The sequence below is a fragment of the Panthera leo genome, chromosome A2 (genome assembly GCF_018350215.1).
Source record: "Panthera leo isolate Ple1 chromosome A2, P.leo_Ple1_pat1.1, whole genome shotgun sequence".
NCBI classification, from domain to species: Eukaryota; Metazoa; Chordata; class Mammalia; order Carnivora; family Felidae; genus Panthera; species Panthera leo.
Window position 1 is genome coordinate 38,169,574 of NC_056680.1, and position 17,150 is coordinate 38,186,723.

At 41.7% G+C, this 17,150-nt stretch overlaps 1 protein-coding gene across 11 annotated transcripts in view; it reads right to left on the bottom strand.

The window, feature by feature from the left end:
* FOXP1 (forkhead box P1) overlaps positions 1–17,150 on the bottom strand; it is a 465,483-nt gene that overhangs the window by 132,459 nt on the left and 315,874 nt on the right. The gene's annotated exons all lie outside the window — the stretch shown is intronic.

Genomic DNA, 17,150 nt, shown 5'->3' on the forward strand with positions numbered 1-17,150 from the left:
TGCCTTTTTGAAGTTCTTATTTCCATCTTAAGTCTACACAAATAAAAATAATCGTCAGTTTTCAAAGGGTCTTGTGGTTCACCGTGGGGGAGGGAATTTGGCTTGGTTTCTGCCAGTGAAGCTTCCAGGTCTTTGGATTTTCTTTTTTTCCTATTTGGAGGAAAAACTTAAGCTCCAAGGGAGAAAAATGGAGACACTAGATGTTCCCAGGGATTACTGGAGAACTGTCCTGACCTGACGGCAATACAGTAAAAGAAGGATGGAGAAAATCTACTACGTGGCAAGGACTCAAGAGAGATACACTTTGGGGCTATATGAAAAAGCCACATTAAAAGAGGTGACTTTTTGATCTTTCATCGGACTACATTCACCAAAATGTTTCAAAAGCCAAAGAAAATTCTCAAATAGCACTGTCCAGCAGAATTTTCTATGATGATGGAAACGTTCTCTATTTGCAATGTCCAAAATGGTAGCCACCGGTCTCATGTGAGGCTATTTAAAGTAAATACAATTTTAAAATTCAATTCTGCAGGCGCATTAGTCACGTTTCAAGTGCCCTGTTCCTTTATGTTCCCGAAGTTCCCTATATTTACATCTGTTAGCACATTTATTCTATTGTATTAATGCCCTCTGTGCAGTTTCAACTTTGACATAAGAACAGTTCTGTACTCCAGGGCTAAGTGGGGTCCAGTTCACAATAGGTATATAAGAAATGTTAATATGGATAAATGAATAAATGGGTAAATGAATGACTCAATCCTCTAAGTTCATATCTATCTCCCGGGGCCTTGCTGTCAGATAGAATCGCTGTATCATTTCAACCAAATTTTAATACCAAATGAGTTCTAGATCTTGATGAAGATAATAATTATATTAATAGAGATCAAAATGAGACTTAGATCTTGTTGGTGATGATTATAATAAAGATCAATCATCTTCTCATCAAAATGCTGTGGTCTTGGCTTCCAATAACTTTGTTTTCTATCAGTTTCCCTTGAAGCCTTGCTCTGCTTTTTTTCCAACATTAGGTAGAAACAAAACAAACCAAAACCAAAAAAAAAAAAAAAGTTTTCTTGTCTTTCCCTTTGTTTCTCTGTAAACCGAGTTAAGTAGCTAGATAGCCAAGCTTTTCCTCCCAAAGATATCCTGAACACCAAACCCAAACAAACTTCCAAGTCTGGAGTCAAATCAAATGTTTTCTGTAAAGGGCCAGGTAGGAAGTAGAATTGACAAAATTAATGAGCGTGGCTCTATTTCGAAAACACTTTATTTGTGGACCCTGAAATCTGAATTTTGTGGAATTTTCATGTTTCATGAAATGTGACTCTTCCTTTGATTTTTTCAACCATTTAAAAATATAAATGGCTTGTGCGTCCTACAGAAACAAGCTGTAGGATTTGGCGCTCAGGTCTATGTTTGCCAAGCTCCGTTCTAAGGCCTGCTGAGAGCTCACATGCTTCATATTCAAGTTAAAGTTCCCAGAGCAATGCAGATATCATGACACTGATGGAAATTAAACCCTCGTTGTAGACAATGAGATATTCAAGAGCCTTAGAGTCGAGCAGCTCCAGAGGCCAGCTGGGAGCCAAAGCAGGGAATTTGGTGGCCAAGGGGGTTGTGGTGAATGGTGGAGATGAGGGCAATCCTTGTCCACCCACTCTGGTATCACTCATTTCCAGTCTTGTCACCATCAGCTGAGCAGAAAGATGAAGGCTCAGCTGGTCTTGAGATCCTTTTATAAACCAGTTTTGTCCAGACTTCTATTAGTCAAAATCCTGATCTCCGTAAGAGTTTCTGCAAGCCTGTGAATTATGCCTTTGATCTGAGTTACATTATCTTCAATTAAGCATTAATATATTGTGCATGAACTGACACCGTGTCATGCAAAATGGTAAGGCTTCTGGAATACATTTCCAAAGCCAGTATTCTAAATAGAGCTGTGTAGGCAGTGAAATATTTATTTTCAAATTCATCTGTGTACATTTTCAAAATTACTGCTCTCTAAATTTTCTTTGAAATGTCTGACCTGCTGTTCATAAGTCAAAAAATATAATCTCTCTTTTGTGGAACGCCAATTGGTAAATTGTGTTAAAAAAAAAAAAAAAGTCAGATTGGTTACTTGCTGTTAGATGGTGGATATTCAGGCCTCAAACAGCTAGTGTTACCTTAAAGAAACTGCCCCAAAGGCCCTGTGGACTTCCTTGACCAGGCTGCTGTCAGACTGTTTCGCCCTCAACAATTAACAGTCCCCAAATTTCCCCCAAACAGTGGCAGAAAGAAGCGGCTTCTATTTGTAAAAAGTGAAGTCAAACATGAATATGGGAATACATACAGGGGTGGAAGAAACCCAGTTCGCCTTTTTGGTTCCATGTTGGTAGATTTTCTTTCTGTATTTTGCAAAAGGAGCAGAGCTGGTATTTGTTTATAGAACACTGAAAGAAGAAAGGCTCCGGGTAAACACAGACTCCACGTTTTAAATAACATTCGAGTTCCTGAATGAGGTATGCCCTAAACTTCTAGAAACCAGGTGTGACTCTGGCATGTAGGCCAATTTCAACACTTACCTGAAAGGTATCCAAACGACTTTGGTAGGAAATCAAGTTAGTGATCTTGTGACACTTACAGTATTTCCCAATTTGGGCTGCCCTGGAAAGATCATAAAAATTGGCACGTATTGTAAAAATGGAGTCTCCCAGTCCGTTCTAAAGTAGAAGTGCACAACTGCATAGAGACAGGAAGATGAGCGGTGTATTTTAAATCCCCAGAAAGACCTTCAATAGGATACCAGCTGGATTATCCTTTGTCTTCACTTCCTGGACCTCTCTAATGGACCCAAAGGTTAATACGGTGGGTGGCCTACCTATTTGTTCCATAATATTCAGCCTCCTGTCCACTGCTATGCCCTGGGCGAATACCCAAAGGCCAAAGCCAAGAGTCTTGACCAAGGTTTCCTTAACATTTTCTGATGACCACAGATGGCGCACATTGGTGAGATACAGTCAAAGAGTTCACTTCTACTACCCTAGGGGGAGGCTGGGGAAGAGATGAAGTGAAACCACAATGAAAGAGACAATGAGATTTCAAGCTGGCAAAGAACTTAACTGTCACCTTGACAAGTGGTCTTCAACCATGGGAGTGCACGAAAAGCACTCGTGAAGGCTTTGAAACATACCCACGCTTGGGCCCTATCCCAAGATTCTTCTTCAATAGAGTTCAGGAACCTACCTAGGATTTCAAAAAGCTTTGAGACCTAGATCTTGAAGATGATAAAAATTATATTAATTCTGATGTGCCTCCAGGGTTGAGAACCACTGACTAATCTCTGGTAGATAAGAAACCGAGACTTATGGAGGTAAGTCACTTTGTCAAAATCAGACATGCTTGGATTCAAAATGCAAACGATGGAGAAAATCTGCATCGGCGTATGCTTGAGCACAGCAGGAGGGCCCCCTGTGGAAGGAGTACCATTACATCATAGATTCAAGGGGAGCCATTCACACTGCAGACATCCTACACCTATTTAACTATTGATAAAGTATCTACAGATCTAGAAGACGTTTTTCTGGCAGATGGCAGTGAAGTCCTTTGATGTAATCAAGTCAGACACATGATGAAAGTACTCTGATAGACTGGAGTAAGGGGTCTTGAAAGCACTGCTTTCATCAGTTTCATACAAGTATGTTGCATGGTCTAGCAAAGGCCCTGGCAGCCAAGTCTGTTTCCCTGCATCCCCCGAATTACTAGTTTTACCCTCACGTGTATCGCACTGCGTAGACAGATGTCAGACTAAGACGAGATAAAAGAAGATAAACTGGGTGTTGGGGGGGACCACAGTGCAAGGTAGAGAAAGATGCCCCTTCCTCCAAGTAGATGCACGTCCAGGTGCACGTCAGGCACAAAGCTTCCTAAACGATGGCGAGACTGCAGTCCTTGCTAGACGCTTCATCCAGGCAACTTTGTTCAATGAGCAAACTGCAAGATCTTATCTGGTCATCTAAAGCAGAGGTCGGCAAATTACAGACCACATCTAGTCCACCACCTGTGTCTGTAGAGCCCTTGAGCTAAGAATTGTTTTTATATTCCTAAAGAGTTGAAAAAAAATTCAAAAGAAGAATGTTTCATGGCATGTGAAAATTTCACGAAATTCACATTTCACCGTCCACACAAATTTCTATTGGAATAGAGCATGCCCATTATTTAGGTCTTGTCTATGGCTGCTTTTGCAGAGTAAACATTGCCAAAGAAACAGGATGGCCCGCAGAGCCACAAATATTCACGATTTAGACCTTATAGAAGAAGTTGGCTGACCCCTGGTCTAAAGGAAGAAAAGAGTTAATTTTTTTTTTTTTTACATTTATTTATTTTTGAGAGACAGAGAGAGACAGAGTGTGAGCAGGAGAGGGGCAGAGAGAGAGGGAAACACAGCATCCGAAGCAGGCTCCAGGCTCCGAGCTGTCAGCACAGAGCCTGACGCAGGGCTCAAGCCCACAAACTGTGAGATCATGACCTGAGCCGAAGTCGGACGCTTAACCAATTGAGCCACCCAGGCACCCCAAAAAGAGTTAACTCTTAAGCCAAATTCCTTTTGTACATTTAAAGAAAAGTTCCAAGCAAACATGGCAGGTGAAATAGTTTCTTTATATGTACAAACTTGAAACTGAGACGACAGAGGAAGGTCAAGTTCATTACCTAGCCACCTTGACAGTACCTTTAAATGTCATCAATCAGTATGTGCCTTGCAGGACTTGGAGGGGCTCATTATAAATTATAGCACACGGGCCCCTGACACGATCCAGGGATTGCAACAGGACTCCGGTGACGTAATGTGATAAAGGAGATTTCTCTGCACAGCTCTGTATGGCACAGAGCTGGAGAATTTCCAAGAAATTTAATTTCCAGAGTGCCACCTTTGACTATTCAAGATAATTCTACCCAAGGCACCAGGCATGCTTGAAGAAAACTTTATCTTTTCTGGAAATGCTTGTCACTGGGTGTCGTCCTCGAAAATATAAATTTGCAGCTATGTTTTTTTTCAACAAGACAGACTAAATCCAGGATGCAGATTTTCCAACGAGACTCTTTTTAAACATCTGTTGGTAGGCTGCATTTAACATTAGTTGTTTGAGCAACGCACAGTTTGATTAGACTGTCTGAAACCAAGCCAAAGTCTGCAAAATAATAGCTCAATTAAATTGTGTTTTGCTTTCATTTGTCTTAGATTTTCCTGAGTGTGAGGGAGTTGCAAATAATCAAGTAAACCAATTCCTTTCAAAATGAGAGATTTCGGTGGATTTTCTATCTTCCCTCCAAGTTCTTGTAATAATCTGTTCCATCTTCGCTATGCTTCACTGAACTTAATCTTGACAAACACATTTCTGTACTTTGCCTTTGGTCTCCTTTAATTGTCTATACTTATGAATTAAAGCTCTATGTCATTAATATTATACCTTAAACAGATTAGAGAATATACAAAGGCAAGCACAGAGCATTAGGGCGGTCAAACAGCAATGCAGGAGTTTTCTGATTCTTCCTCTACGCTTGGCAAGATTCATGTCATCGACCCCGTGAAAGATTTTTGGACAGGAATGACACCGGATTCTTTGAATGCTGTGTTTCCACTCTTGAAACGTTCCTCGAGATTCGTGAATCGAAGACCAGCCTGCAGCCTTAGCCACTAAAGCAGCATCAATTTTCCTTTCTTCTTGGCTTACGTATTTCACGATCTCATTCGTTCATTTATCACCCACTCATTCACTAATTCATGAATGAGAGCGACATCTATGGATTGCCGACTTGGGCCAGGCAGGGTGCAGAAAGCCACGGTTTCAGCGTTTCAGATTAGGAAGTAATGCCTTGGCCGTTAAGAAGACCTAGCATTAATTCATATAAAAATTCTGAGACGACAAGGACAAAAGAAAGACCAGGATGGGAATATCAGAACAGCATGACCCTCATTTATGCCAACAGTGGCACGCCGAGGAAAATCAAGCTCCATCAGGATAATGTTATTTATAGCAGGCATAATGGCAGCAGGTGACATTTATTAGGTGCCTAATTCATCGTGTGCCAGGCACTGTTCTAGGCTGTTACACGAGGTAACCCAGCTAATTTTCTTAACAGCTTCGTAGGAGAGACATTCTGATCATCCCTACTTTGCAGATGAGGAGCCCGAGGTCTTCCCATAAAATATGGTGAACCGCACGTGCCACACTGGTGAGCTAGAAGCACAGGGGCAGGCCCCGTTAGCTCCTACAACATATACCTGAATGGCAGCCGGTATCAAGTGGATTAAGATAAAATTTGGAGAATTTACTATGTGCCTGGCATGGTGCAAGCACTTTTCATGCGTTAATCATTTCATGTGCACAATCACATGAGGTGGGTAAGGTCATTAGCTACATTCTCTAGATGAGAAAACAGAGAGGTTAAGTTACTTTTCCAAGGTCACACAGTGGTTAAGGGTATAGCGCTAGGACTTAAACCTGGCAGCCTCACATCAGAGATTGTGCTATTAATCAAGATGTGCCCCCTCTCACCATGTTCTGAACCACAAATCTCTGAAATTCTCACCCACCTGCCAAGTTTGCATGGTGAGCCGGTATAGGAGACCCTGTGTCTTTAAAGGCAAATTGCACCTTATTTGTGACCATGCACTGGCACAGTTGCAGGATAAGAATACAATATTCTCGGTCTCAGATAAGCATATAGGGAATACCACAAAGTACGTGTTTAATTTTAGGTATATATGTGAATAGTTACCGCTGGATCTATCCACTTTCCCAGAAAAAAATGATCCTAAGTACCTCTCTACTTGGGTATGGGATCAAAACACTACGTCAGTCAAGTCCACACCAAGCTGGGCAGGTAGAAGGTACACCTATCACCACTCCCAGTGGTGGTGCCATGGCAGACATGCCTAATCAATCGTGCTGATCCAGCAGATGCATCTTAATTCTAGCATCCTTCAAACAGCATTCTAGGTAGGACCGCTCTGTATCTGGATCAGACGAAACCTCTTTGTGTGGCTGAGACTCTTAATTCTGTGTCCAGAACAGGTAACGATTCCTCTATGCTATCAAATAACTAATCAGACATAATTTGACCAACGTCTTATGAAACGTGCCTCCATTAGGTTTGATGAAGCAGCTCTTCTGTGTGCAAAGGAATGCCTTGGCTGCGGATCCTACATCCAGAAAAGATCACAAGGAACCCACTAGGCTGCAGCAATAGATAGCAACGAAAAAGAAGCATGGGACAACATAGCAGAGAATTTAGATCTGGGAAAACATATCACATGGCTTTTAGTTTCCTTTTGAAGAAAACAGAGATATAATTCTCTTGGAATTAAATTCAAAACACAATTTAATCACCAGGGCCTTCTGTCTAAATGGTAGGCGATAGAACAAGCAATATTTACAATCTGGATTTGGGGGACTCTGACATGTTATCAAACGGACGGGACATATATTCATACCTCCGGACAAAGGGAATCATGGTTCTGAATTTCCCTTTTCCCCCCTCCCCAGCAAGAAGACAACAACCTTCTTCTCAGGACATCTAATTTAATCCAAACCTAGAATACTAAGAAACTAGAGGAAGGCAGCAGATTTTACACTTGGTATGGTAAATAAGAGAGGGCCACTGAAAGGTGTTGAATAGGGGAGTGACACAGCATTTACGATGAATAGGAAATAGGCAGGAAGCACAGGAGATGCTCTGAGGGGTCAGAGGAAGCATGTGCCAACTGAAGGCCTGACCTGTGGAACAAGGTAGAAGCAGGGGAAACATGGAGAAAGGAATGGACACAAGATACTGAGTGGAAGGAAAAATGGCAGTTCTGATGACAGATAATGTGGTAGGGATGAAGGAAATTAATAAGTCAATGATGACTCATGACTCTGACTAATAGAGTCTGGTGACAAAAGTGATCAGTTGCATTAGAGCTAATTGCAAGTGCTGTCATGGTGAGCAGAGAGCCACAGACAGACAGGAGGGGTATCAACAGGCATGGACTCACGGGTGCAAAGTCACCAGGACAGCCAAAGCGAATGGATACACTACTGGAGAAGATCAAAGGAAATGAACTTGGGGGAACGTATGAACTTCTCTTCTGGAAGAGGACTGGGAGAAAGAAGGAAAACAGTCTAGGGACCCCGGGTGGGGTGGGGGTTGGAGTACTGCACTGATGAAGTCTGAAAGAAAGCAGTTGCCAGAAATCTGAGTTAGCCAAAGGTTGACTTAGCCACGAGGAAATCAGACAGGTTGAAGGATGGTGGCAATGGGGACATGGCCACTGAATTTAGTGACAATACACTTCAAGAAAATGATGAAGGGGGGAAAAAAAAGCCAGATACTCAGGGGAGGGGAGGAAGGAAAATGGCTGGTATAATAAAAACCAAACTGAAGCAGCAGGCAGAAGATTCAGGTCATAAAAGCTTGGTAAGCAAAAGGAGCTAGGGAGGGTAGCTGGGAAGGATCGAGTCATCTAAAGTTTTTGAACAACCCATTTAAAATCCACATTCTACCATGAACACCGATAAATGCCGGGCTCTGTCTGCTTGAATGTTTACCAAATCTTCTCAATGGGATGTAACATAAAAGGACAAGGGCTGGCATTCTTTGCCCAATTGTGCCCTGGCAGCTTTCGATTCTACTACTTAAGTAGTTAAAAATCTGTTCTTTTGATGAAGGGGGAAAGGTTATGAATAGAAGGGAGCAGGCCCAGACCCTTTAGAAATGACTGGTGCTCAGTCTCCATAATTTACTGGGCAGTAATTTCAAACTCAAACAATCCCAACAGCAGGGCGGCTAAAGTCCACCCCAAGTTCAAAATGGGATATGTTCTCTTTAAAATTTTGAGAGCGACTAAATATGACAACCATCTGATGTATGAAAATTATTCACAACCAAAAACAGACAGTCTGGAAATAGCCGGGATGACTTCATTTAGACAGAATTACCCGAATCTGTTTCTAATATACACAGTACACATAATAAATTTTTACAATATGACAAGGAAAACAAACTTAATAAAAGTTCCCGATCTTTTGTTACACAAGCATGCTATATCCATGCTATGTTTATAATAGTTTGCTCATGATATCACAGCTCGGTAACAAAGGCCCAAGCAATACAAAAACAGTTACTAGGCATGACATCAACTCACAACTACCGTAATTACATCGGTACACAAATTTCCCAAACTGTACATTTTCCAAACTGCTTCTCAATTTCAACGGCTGCCTTTAGACAATTACTTGCAGAGTTGTCTGCAGACTTTGAGTAATACCCGCCTTTCTTCTCTCTTTCCCAAGCGTCATTTCCCTTTAGAAAGTGCATATTTCAATTACAAGCACTATTTTTCAAATATGCCCATAAACATATGTCCAAATTAGGAGACAGTGTGGTCTAGTGGTTAGTGACAAGCGTGAGGCATCAGCAACTCCGATTCCGTTCCTTTCGCTGTCCCTGTCTGCCGGGCCCAGCAGCAGCTCAGTGAGAGTCGGCAGAATGGAACGGGTAAGAGCACAGAGATGCTTGAGCCAAACTATTTGGGCTAGAGCCCCAGCTCTGCCACTCGTTGGCTGTGTGGCCCTGGGCAAGTTAACTTCTCTGCCTGCCCCTCCGACACTCCCTCATCTGTAAGATGGGAATAATAGTAGCACTGATCCCCATACGGTTGTTGCAAGTAGTTGGCTCCTAGAAAGTATAATTTTACGTGCCTGCTCCTTAATATTACTATTCCATTTCTGGGACTCAGTTTCCTGTTGGAAGACTTGGCTTAAACGATCACGACCCATCGCATGAACTGTGTCACCTTTCTAATGTGAGGATAAGGACTTCATCTTGGTCGTGTTACCTGGATATCGTGAGGTGCCACGAATAATGCTGGAATGAATGAATTAAATCCATAGGTTCTGTGATGCCCAATAGCTACAGAGGTGAAAATATTATTCTGTAGAAATTGGTTTTTCATCCTATTTCTCTAATGGCTTGCTCTCATGTTCCCGCAGCTAATGTTGATAAATACCTCCCAACCAATTGAAATAATAAGCATAGGGAAAAAAAGATATTGCCTTGTGATTTCAGAAGCATATTTCTCCAAGGACCAAACTTTCCGAGCCCATCCCATATTCACGACCTCTGTCTCCACTGTGTGGCACGGTCAGTCGGCTTTCCCGACCGGGCAGGGCGCCAGGGCAGGGCGACTACCCCCATTGTCACTGCTGGTCTGTGGTGCTCACACCAAATGCTGTTATTCTAGGCTTCAGGAAATTTTCTAACCACTGGACAGGGTCCAATGCTGTGTGCTAATGAGTTTCAGATTGGAAGACTTCACTGTGCATGTGTCACAAAAGTGCCACGGTTTAGGGGGGGCAGGGAAGGAAAGACACACACAAAAAGAGAAGAAAAAACAGTAGTTAAAAAATGCTGGCTACTCAAATTGACAGGGAACATGACCTCTGCACTTCATCAGAAATTCCTGCAGACTTACCAAATAAAGGAGTTTGCTTTTATCACACAGTGTGAGACTCATATGGAAAAATGGAAAACACTACATCACTTGACCTCGGCGTGCCCCCTTTCAACCACAGACGAATATTGTGTACAAAAATTCTAAATCAACTTAAGATGTTCAAAAACAAAAAAAAAGCTTTAATTTTTTTGCGTTCGACTTGATGATGACTATTTTGGTTTTTGAGCTTTCGCTCAGAAGGTTCACAAAGGAAATGGAGTCGTAATTCCAGGAAGAGCATTTTATCACTCTGGGAATAATAATGTGGTGGCCACCGCCAGGTAGGCACATCCCTGTCTCTACTTCCCTGTGGTCCTGAAGAAAATAACAAGCAAGTCTCACTTACCCAGGTTTGAAAGTCACCCCAGACCGAATCATGATTATTTGCTTACATTAACAGAGCATTAAAACCAATTTTAAACAACTTGAGGAAACAATAGCCATCTTTTCTTGGTGATTCACTTCTCTGGGAAGCTTTTTCTCCCTTCATGGAAACCCACAGGCTTGATATCAAGATTTCTCATTATGCTATCACAGTCTATCAAAGAAGAATCCCTTCTTGGGGGAGTCTAACTCCCAGGACTTCTTTTGAATAATGAGATTACGTTTAAAAAAAAAAAAAAATTTTTTTTTTTTTTTTGGCCACACTTAATATTGGCGACTTTAAAAATCCAAGCCTTTCACATCCTCCAACTGTCACCAACATTTTTTCAGACGATGTCAATAAAATTGATTGCTTGCAGTTCTGAATTCTGCTCTGCACATGGAAACAATATAATTTGTTTTAAAGTATTTTCGATGGGGGCGGAAGGAGAAACTGAACCTCAGCAAGCCTATCCACAACACTGGGGTGGGGTAAGAGAACAAACCAGAAGCACTGTAAATGGTCTGAATATTATGGTCTGCTGGAAACTTTGACAAAAATTCCTGATGTATAAACCCTTAAACCTTGCTGTTGTGCTGACTGATATGTCTTCCTGTCAGACATGAATGATGTTTCTGGAACATTAATACGTTCATTAAATTCTAACTCCCTGTACTTAAAATATTCTGTACTTTGGCTCAGAGGCATCTTGACAGCTTTGTTGTAATCATATATGTGAGGCCCCCAGACTACACAGTTGTTGAGATGCCTCATACCTACAGCCAATCTGTTGCTTTTACAAGTTTAATCTAGGTATTAAGGAGCCGATTGTGGAACCATGTCGATTCGACATCTTCAACTCAGTTGTATATCATAGAAACCACTATGGGTGGTGACAGGCTCCCATGATGCCCAGCAACCATGCATACCTCTAACTCCCTAATCTGTAATACTACAAAATACGGCGCTCTCTCTCTCTCTCTCTTTTTTTTTTTTCCTTTTTCCAAAGCACAAGTGGACGACCAGCAAGGGTCCAACAGTGTTATTCCTAATTACCTTTTTTTTCACTCTTGATCCTGTGGCTCTCATAATTAGTTACCTGGGGCTGCAATCCAATTTGAAGTGATGACAAGAAAGTGATCCATGAAAAAGTAATAAGTTAAATCCAATTTCAGCCTTCCTCTAATTAAATGCACATGGAACTAATGAGTCCAACCCTAGCATTTCAGTGATAATGGTAATTAGCGAGGTGGGAGTCGCTCTCTTTTTCAACACTGGAGGTGTAAACCACAAGGTAAAATGGTAGGAGCACTCTTAATTACATGTGTCATTTTGTTAGCAATTTACACATTTTTGACCAGTCAAGTATGTTTCTTTCCCTGTCCCTCCCCACCTCCTAGCCCCAGCAATGATTGTAACGTACCATTCCACGTTCCGACACAGGGAAGCTCCGAAGAGCACTTCAGACTTGAGAAGGACAAATAACTTTTCTTTGCTGTCGCTCACCACTGGGACGCACACGCAGACAAGGCGACAATTAAGGATAATCACACAGACCTTAGTCCTCTTAACTGAAATCCAGATATTTACAGTGGAATAGGATTTTGTTGGTTTGGTTTCATTTTTGCTTACAATATGGAAAATATAATAATTTGCTTATTTGTGGCAAACAGGGCACTCAGTAGATGCTGAGGAAATATACACGGGAGGGGCAGCTATAATGAACTTCCTGACAGCATACGGGTTGTCTGTGGTCCCCCCCAAAAACCTGGCTTCCCATTCTGGTGCTATACCTGTCTGTGTGCTCTGCAGCAAGTCAGGGAACTTCTGTAAGTTTTACTTTTCTGCATCCACAGCACAGGTAAATGACATTCCTATACCACAGGGTAGCCATGGGGATGGTCCCACATTCAGCACTTGACTAAATGTTAATTATCTTTGCATACAGTGACATATGCATATGGTGACAAAGATATGCTTACATTTAAAATATGAGCATCGCACTTGAATTTTAATGCTTAGATACATGTAAGATGACCATGTAACTAAATGCCCAAACTGGGATACTTTCAAAGAGTGACAATTTTTATAAATAGAGCCAGGCAACAGGCATAGACTAGGGATATCCTGGAAAGGCTGGGACATGGGATCATCCTATACACTGCAGCTGAAATGGCAAAAATGAGCCAACTGATTATATTACAACTCCAAACAGAAACTCAGAGGTAAGGACCAGACATACTATTTTATTAAAAAAGTTTTTACACACTTATTTTTGAGAGACAGAGAGACAGAACATGAGTGGGGAAGGGGCAGAAAGAGAGAGACACACAGAATCAGTAGCAGGGTCCGGGCTCTGAGCTGTCAGCACAGAGCCCAACGCGGGGCTCGAACCCACGAACCGTGAGATCATGACCCGAGCTGAAGTTGGACACTCAACCGACTGAGCCACCCAGGCACCCCAAAGCATACTATTTTAGAAAAAAAAAATCTGAAATTAAGAGTATTTGACCAGGGCCACAGGATGGCCTTGAGGTTCAGGAAACCCTTACAAGAGGATACAAAATTCTGTGTGCCTGTGCATTTTTCTCAAGGGAGGGGTCACTGCCTCTATCGTACTTTTAATGGTGTGTATAATCCGAAAGACTTAATAACCATTTTTAAAGCATCATTTCTACTTTATTGATTCTTACCAAGATTTATTTTTCAGGGTTTTGGGAGTCTCCAAAGTCGTGTGATTAACAATGACAACTGACAAGGCATCCAAATTTCACCACTTCCCCTCAATTTCATGTCGGGGATGCCAATTCTAGACAATGTTAACTCTAGACATTTAAAACAATTTTTTTTGCCTCCTCCTGAATTATATTCACTTTACTAATTCAGTGCGCAGGGCTATTTTTTAAGGGTCAGTATTTCAAAAACCATTCCATTTCACTATCTACAACATAAAACTGTAGTTTCCTTTAAAGGTTTCCTCTTACCCATTTATTCCTTAGCGAATAACGTGGAAATGATATGAGGTACTAAGATTATATGTGGCATTAATGCAAAGCAAAAATGCTGCCTAAAGCACGTTTTATATAACTGCAAATAAAAATGCTAAAAAAAACACCTGCTGCATCTTGTATTTTAACCTCCTCTACCTCAAGCAGGAGTCCTCACTATACTCCTGAGCCTCCAACCGGATGACGCGGTTGTACTTCTCAGTGGATTTCACTACCTTTCCTTCCAGTGAAATGGCCTCCTGGATGAGGGGCTCCTACACGATGTCACCTTGGAAGGGGGGAGGACAGGCACGAGGGGAACGTCTCAGATGACTGGTTTCAAGTTCAAATTCTTTATAGACGGCCTGAAACTGTGGTCAGCTTTCCGCTGTAAGCAACACACAAGGTTTACTTTCTTTCCTAACTTTAATGCTGCCAGAATACACATGTACTTTTACTTTCTTAGGAGAAAATGTGTCATTTGATTTCCTTCCAGTTTATGTACTCGTGCCAACAACTAAAATGCTTAAAGAACCAAAATGAATTACTACCCAGAAACGGTGGTCAAAGTTCCAAAATTCGATCAATAAAATTGCTCATCTACTCACAAATTAATCTTCAGCCAGTAAAGTTGCACATTTTCGAGGTTATGAGCACACCTGCATCATTAAGCATTTACTTCATTTGTTCAAGCAATCTTCAGAAGCATGTAAATATTTATAAAAGCAAGTCTACTATTTTTACCCACATAGAATTTTCTTTTTCTGTAGCAAAACCTTGTTAATTCTTTGACAACTCCTAAGCATCCTGAGGGCAGGGTCTGTACCCTTGACGGTTTCGTGTGATGCCCTATGCGTGGAGGCTGATCCAGAAATGCTCACCAAATCACATCTAATAGATCCAGATCATCCTCATCCTGAATTTACCACGGGGCCAATTTTCAATTTTCATTTGTGTCATTCATTAAAAAAAAAAAAAATTGCAAGGCAGCTCAAGAGGCTAGGCTGACCAAGGGACTATTTAGGTTACCAAGTAGAGTGTTTTTTAAGAACATCAAAAGCAGAATCTATACCAATTAATGCCTTGATTATACAAACCACACGTCACCCAAGAATGTGGCCAGCTCAGATTTAGTTCTGTACGTGTAGCTGGAGAGAGCGTCTTCCTGAAATTAGTCCAAATTGCTGATGTTTGACTACATTTTGTGATCTCTATCGAGTAACCACTTAGAGCCTCCTCTAACTTTCCATTCTCTTTTGTTTGTTATCATCAGCCTGGGAAACTGGAGAGCACTGCCAAACATAAAGCAGAGAAGTGTGAGATATGCCTAAAATATAAGTCACAGTATATTTGGGGATTTGGGTTTCTTTTTTTTTTTTCTTTCCCCTCAAGCAATCAGTAGATCAAATTCTTCTCCCCTGTCAAGGCTTCCTCTATGCGGAAGATCTGAAATTTGCGAAAATAGGTCTCTCAGTGTGGTCACGAAGGGTACGAACAACAGAAATGAACCCTGTTAAGATTTGTGATGGGATTTCCCTTTCATTTCAGAGCCACACTGGATGGGGTGCCCCAGCGAGGGCATGGCATGGCAAGGTATCTCTCTGAAGGTTATTCCTTCTGTGAATCACCGAGTCTATATACGTATTTTTATAAGGAGGTAATATACCATGTGACCTAGGTTAGTAATTTCTCCTTTCTGTTTGTAGAAGGTCAGCCAACCTAATAAAGCCTGGTGGATTTGCATGACCCTACCAGGCAGCTGACAAGACGTAGTCTATGATGCACGCGCACGCGCACACACATTCACACGTGCGCACAGCCAACCCACTGTTTTTTTTCCCAATCAACTCTTAAAGCTGGTCTAAATTCTATGCTTGTCAACTCTCCCACAGAGGGGTAGGAAGGGACTCAAAACATCTTATTTAGCAAAACCAGCATTCAAGATGGCCCCCTCGCCCCACACTTTTTATACAGACTGAAGTGCTCAGCAGAATGTGTTAGGTTGGTTTTGACACTGTCTTTGCCAAGAAAAATGAAGCTCTCTGTATCATACTCTTCTGGTGGCTGAAAACCTTATAACGGGCAAGAAAAAGAGCCCTCAAAAGGAAATCCCCTGAAACTTTACTTCATATATTTAGCCCTAAAGCAACTTCGTTCATCTTGGAAAAGAAGTTACCTAAAAATGCCATATGTCTTTAAAAAGCAAGTATGAGGGAATATAAGTCTAGTATAAAAAAAATTACAAATGATCTTCAATCCTGAAGAGCAGTGCATCAGGCAGACTGTGTATGTGTGTACTTTTTAAAATTATCCCTAACCAAAGCTCTACTACGTACAAGATTCCCACCTCCCCGCAATAATATATTGTCATTTTTCCAATGCACTTGAGGTCTGATAAATTCAAGAGGACTAACAGTATTTTTAAGGCTGTTAGAGCTCCAAGAGGGAGGCCAAAAGAATGGACAGTCATTTGAATCACTGAGTGACAGGCTGGGCCAGCTCCCTGTATACATTAATAAATTAGAATTTTAATTGTGTCTCTGTCTGCAGGAGATGCCCCAGCACTTTAATATGTACCAACAATTGGCTATGTTCTGGAATCTGCAATGTGGCCTCCGCGGCTGACCTCTGAAACACAATTCCCAGTCTGACTACGGAAACTGTTCAGTTTGATCCTTTCAACTTATTTGAATCCTGACAAATAAGCTCACAGCTGAAAGGTCAACACAGTCATATTTCATCCTCCAGAGCTGTTCTTAAGACATCTGCACAACAAAGCACTTCTTACAGCACCTGACATGGGACCTCAACGGCACTGCACCTCATTAAAAATATCCCCAGCATTCACACACGCGGAAAGGCCTATGGATCAGCGATGATGGTTTACCAAATCACTAACTGTTTTTGAAAGTGTTAGTCAACAGTGCACATTGTCATCCAACTGTTCCCCGTAAAGTGCTACTCTATGTGCTCTAGGCAGTGACACTTTCCCAAGTAGATGTAGAGGCAGGGCTTGTTCCCCAACGTCGGTCAGATCTTTGCAGGATCATTGGGGAAGTGTGGTCACTTCGTTCTGACCTGAGAGAAGTCAACACAAGCTAGGATTTGGGTTGACCCCGTGATCAATGTCGCTGGGGCCAAATTCCACCCAGCAGCTACCATTTACAAATTCCGTCCCAAAATGGCCAGGCGGAGAAGTTCCTTTTACTTCCCGTTTCGAGCACGTCCCACTCCCAGCTGTACGAGTAGCTGAACCACAGAGAACCTGGCAGTGCCCTGTCTT